Genomic DNA, 6000 nt, shown 5'->3' with positions numbered 1-6000 from the left:
AGCTCTGACATCCCCTTAATAGCACCCTTCAATTTCCTGCCATACTGGCTTACAGGGGGAATGGTGGTGGGTGGGTAGCGGATATACATTATGTTTTTTTTATAATTTGCTTAAATTGATTTGATTTGTTTTGTACTTTCAGCAGAATTTTGTCTTAATAAAACTTTGATAATAAAAACAATCCTTAAAACAGTTACCTTAAAACCAATAAGTCTAATCCACACACATCAAATTTTTTTAGATCATCTAAAAAGTATTAATACTTTTATTTTAATTACACTGGATTTACGTCAGATGTTGGTCATACCTTTAAATTCTGAGAAAATCCCACAAAATACTTTTGGAGGCATCCCTGTGTCCTGCCTTCAAGACCTATTCTAACCAAAGGTTTGGGAATATCCTCCTGGCTCCCTGCCCCTCTGTCAGAATCGGACATTGTTTCCTCACTGTGATGATGTCTCACTCTGTCACCTGGTAGAATCCTCCAGAGTGACATAAAGTATGCATGCAAATATAGACAGTACACTGCTTGCGTAGCAGCAGCGTCTGCAGGCGTATACATCGCATAACATTAAATATATCCCAGCCCAAACTGAAACATGTAAATACCAAAAGGTCAATATAAATACAGTAGGAAAGGTATGTCTAGTGTTCACTGATGTAGATTTAGTATACGTCCTTTGAGTTTTGTTTACCCTGGAAAAAACAAGCCAAATTTTCAATCATGAAAAATTATTTTATTTATTTATTTATTATTTATTTTATTTTATTATTATTACACATAAGGTAGGGTTCATACATGATGCTCGGAACGCTTATGTGCAAACATCATGGCTGCCACCCATTCCCAGCACAGGTACATGACATCAATGTTGTTGTTTACTATCAATATCTTCATAGTATCAGACATGCCTGTCAGAATGACTGGCATCAAATCGCCAGCTCTTTGAAAGTGGATGTGGAAAGTGGGAAACGATAGTGTAGTAATTGTAAAAAGGCACAATGTGATTTCGTAAAGGCTGAGAAAAGTTACATAGTTGACTAAATGTAAGCTCAATGAAACGATAGAGCTATTTTAAATTAAAGGGTGTTGGCATTCTCAGTAAGTAAGGTGCTATCTGAAATTAAGATGTTTACTGTTGGACTGATGTGAGTAACAGTGCACACCTTTGCAGTGAACAATTTTTCCACAAATGTATTTAGTTTAGGTATAAATCTTCTTCTTCTTTTGGCTGCTCCGTTAGGGGTTGCCTCAACGGACCATCTTCTTCCATATTTTTCTGTCCTCTGCTTCTTGTTCTGTTACACCCATCACCTGCATGTCCTCTCTCACCACATCCATAAACCTGCTCTTAGGCCTTCCTCATTTCCTTTTCCTGGCAGCTCTATCCTTAGCATACTTCTACCAATATACTCAGTATCTCTCCTCTGCATATGTCCAAAAAACACATAAAAACCATTCAAAGTCATACCGTAGTTGTTCTTAAGCCAGTTTAAATTCTGACAGCACTTTGCTAATACTAACAAACAATCTGCATTTCATTGATGGGAATGTCAGTTTCCTTTGCTTTGTTATTTTTCAATAGAAAATTATTTAGTTAGACAAAAAACATTAACAATTTATGCTCATAGTTATACCATAATAAATCTAAAACATGTGGAGTTTTCATATGATCACGTTTAACAGAAGTACAATCAAATTTCATGCTGTGTGGACATTATGATAATATTATGTGCAACCTTGTCTTACACAGTTTTTTCTTTTAAACCTTTTTTAATGTGTTCTTTGGAGAACATCTCATTAAAATACATGTACACTGATTAGAACAATAACGTGAGCAGAGTGTTGACATAAAAGCCACCTCACAGCTCACACAGACTGGGTCTGAATGCCGCCCTGGTCACTGCTAATGTTTCCACTTAGGCTTTTATTGGTGTTTTCTGAGTATTAATGCTTCTCTATCACAGCCTCTAGATGTGTGTGAGTTCCACTGGACAAGGCAAATAACATTTGTGGTGATCTTTAACTGATTCACAGATGATCATAAATCTTTAACTAAAAATAAGGGCAACATTTTTATTATTATTACCACGCTTCTTTTAAGTTCACCTGTTTGTTGGCTGGTAGAAATCTTGTAATCAATATTTAACCCACTTCCTATTGTCCAAATGACTTGAAATTTTGCACACTTACTCACTTCCAATGACAATACATAAATCAATAATCAATTTCACTAATTGATCAATTAATCCATGTTAATTAAGAGATGAAATTTTCATATGAAGAATAGTTAAAGATTTCACCAATAGATGGTTCTAGTAACAGATAGAAATATTAAAGGAAGTGTTAAAATATTGATTACAAAATTATACTAAAACAAACCCAAGACTAAAAAGTTGAAAATAATACATATATATAAAAAATACTTTTTAAAATCTACGCTTATATTAAGTTAAAAAGTGTACTAAAAAGTCATAAATATGTCTCTCATACTTCACTCGTAAAATAAAATCATGGGCGTGTTTCATAAATCAACATTCAAAAAACACTTCTTAAAATCTTAGCAAAAGCACCCACCTTTTATTTTATGAGTGATTTATGAGAGACTTACTTTTGACTTTTTAGTACACTTTTTAACTTAATATAAGCATGGTTTTTAAAAAGTATTTTTTTATATATCTATTATTCTGACTTGCTTCCACCACAAATCAAGATAACAATTCTCCATGTTTCCCTATCGGTTGAGAATGTTTTCCATCTAATAATTTAGATTCATATATCTGAAATCCTTTTATTTGACTGCTTCATGCTGTCCGTTACATAATCTGTGGTAAAAAAAGAAAAAACATTTCTTATTCCTGTGTATCTCCAGGGAACTGATCAAAGCTGTAAAAGGCGCTATATATGCGCCCGACCCAACACTGACTCACACCGGAGTCTTGCACCTGTGGGGCACGTCTTCCATGTAATCCCCACAGGCAAAACAGTCCCCAGTACAAATACACACAAGCACTCTTCTCCTTTGCACCACCGCTCCTCTTCCTCCAAGCGCAGTCCTCCTCCTCCCGACTCTGGCCATTAAGTGGTGGTTGCTGGGTCCTTTTATAGTCCACCCGTAAGTGCTCCAGGTGGTTGATTGCCGAGTTCTGGCTGCACTTCCGGGTGTGGCGAATACGCTGCCCGTACAGGATCAGGGGTCCCAGCTGCAGCACCCTCTGGCGGTCCCTGCTTGACCCAGCAGGGCTGATCCCAACTCCAATTCCCATGGAGCCCTGCAGGAAACCGAGGCACAGCTCCAACCCAGGGGGACGGCCATCTAGCGTCCAGGAGGAGGTATTGCACTGTCCAGGGATGATCCCTCTGAATATAGAGTGAGGGGGCGTCCCGGCCGTCTGCCACAAAGCAAAGATAAACGAAAGATAATGTTCTCAGGCAAGGATAAATTCTCATGTGAAAAAATCATAAACATATAATAAAAAGAAACAACAACAACCCGCTATATCCTAACTACAGGGTCACGGGAGTCTGCTGGAGCCAATCCCAGCCAACACAGGGCACAAGGCAGGAAACAAACCCCGGGCAGGGCGCCAGGCCACCGCAGGGCACACACACTCACACACCAAGCAAAATTCAGAATCGCCAATGCACCTAACCTTCATGTCTTTGGATTGTGGAAGGAAACCCATGCAGACACAGGGAGAACATGCAAACTCCATGCAGGGAGGACCCGGAAAGCGAACGCAGGTCTCTTAACTGCGAGGCAGCAGCGCTATGCACTGCGCCACCGTGCCGCTTTTTTAGATATTTCCTACATTATTTCTTAATTTAAACCTTAATGATGTTTACCATCATATTTTGAATGCCATTTTATAACATTATTTGATCCTGGAGACCACCGTGTTGTTTTGACTACCAGGACTCATTACTATCACTTACCCATTGGTGAGAAGACGTCTTCTATAATATAGTGGTGCTAAGTGTATTCAGTATCCCTTAGTTGGTTTGAATAAATGTCAAAGAAGTCCTTTCTTGCTAGTTAATAGCAAAACGTATAAGCCAGTTCAGGTTTTGATTTGGTTTAAAGACTCTTTTTCTTTTTTTTTTTACTCTGATTTTTTTGTTTCTTCATTTTTCCATTTTTTGCCTTGTTTCCTTTTCTCACAAAAATTCTAGGTGTTGCCATGGTGTCCAAAACAAATACATAGCCTCCTCCATTTGCTTAAACTGCTTCCACATAACTCATACCTTGTAGTCTTGGAATCAGTCTGTTTACTCTTCTCTGGGCTTTCTCTAGTGCGGTAAGATCTTTTCTGTTTGGTAATATGGAGTCCAGAATTACACACCATATTCCATTTAAAGCCCAACTAATGCAGTGTATAACTGTCGAATAACCAGGCTGACCAGATATTTATAATCCAAAAGTCAGTGTCACGGGACATGTGGTCACCCTAAGAATCAACTCTCTTGATTTGTACTTGATGCATCAAGTTTTATATCCTAACATCTCCCTGGCCACCTACAGTATATTTCACCTCTGCACTGTTTGGATGACGACAGTAACATGTCCAGTACAGCATGACTCTTATATCCACCTCATAAGGTGAATTTACAAGTTTTAGACCATAATTTATATATTCAAATATAAAACTTTACTTCCTATGTGTAATGCTTTACATTTACTTATTTTAAATTGGATCTGCCACATATCTACCCAGGACCATCTGTAATGATTCTGTATAACTTATTATATCTGCAGTTCCACCTAGTTTCAGGTAATCAGAAAACTTTTAAATTTCATCTTCATCTAGATTATTTATGTAAATTTCAAAATAACAGTGGCCCCGATCCGATCTCTGAATATCCCTTTAACATCATTTAATCCAGAAAGGTTCCATCAAGATAACCCTTTGCTTTCATTATTTGAGCCAGTTTTGCAAACATCCACACAAGAATGCATCCTGAACTCCCACTTATTTTACTTTAATCACATGCCTCTCATGTAGTACTTTACCTAAAGAATTTTGAAAATTCAAAATAAATGTTATAATGTACCCTCTCCGATCTCTTACGTGTGGAACTGTTCAATTGCCTGAATATACAATTGGATTAGAAATGTGTTGCTCATTCCTTTCTTTTTTAATCACTTCTATCAATTTAACTGTTGTCACAGCCACCCATATATTATGCCTTGCCTGCAAAATTGGACAATTTTGTTGAGTTGTGATTGGTGATTGAGAACATGGCAGCTTTAAAGGTCAGTACAAGAAGTGACGTCTTCGAGACCAGAAGTGACATTTTTAATGGCACCTGTACCGGAAATGGCGTCATCAATGGCACCGATACCTAGCAGGATTTCCCATGGATGGTCTGCAGAAGATTAAGAGAGCAAGTTAGTACAGCTTGCCACCCTGTGGTCTGTTGTGGTACTGCTATTATTCAGGTCCTCTAGCTGCCTCCCAATCTCACATGTGTGACACTGTGCTGCTCATTACGCTTATTGGCCAATAGTTACTAGGACTGGCATAATCACCTTTTTATATAATGGAACAAATTTTGGTAGGTTTCAATCTTTAGAAACTTTCCAAGTGTCCAGCAATCTCTGAAAAATATGTTTTAATGGTTTACATAATTAATCACTAACTTCTTGAAGCACTCTTAGATACACATCTTAGATACAGTACATGCTGATTTATTTGAACTGTTCAAAGGAGTCTAAGTGAAATGGAGGACAAGGTTAGGAGCCCACAGACTGGTGCACTAAAAGAAAGTCATATTTGTTTTCTTGCTGTCAATAAGAATATGAGCATTAATGTTTTCCTTTTAGAAGGGGTTGCCATATTTTGCGACTCAGCTGGAAGCCCAGTTGCTAGCAACCAATGCATGGCACAACAAAAGGCAAAGATTTGGCTAAAACATTAGGTGAACATTTTGAAAAGTGAGGAATTGATATCCACAAAATATCTTTAGTCATTACCCATGGTGCCCCTGCACACTTAGGA

Source organism: Polypterus senegalus, chromosome 7 (genome assembly GCF_016835505.1).
Source record: "Polypterus senegalus isolate Bchr_013 chromosome 7, ASM1683550v1, whole genome shotgun sequence".
Taxonomy (NCBI): domain Eukaryota; kingdom Metazoa; phylum Chordata; class Cladistia; order Polypteriformes; family Polypteridae; genus Polypterus; species Polypterus senegalus.
Note: the sequence above shows the minus strand (reverse complement) of the source record.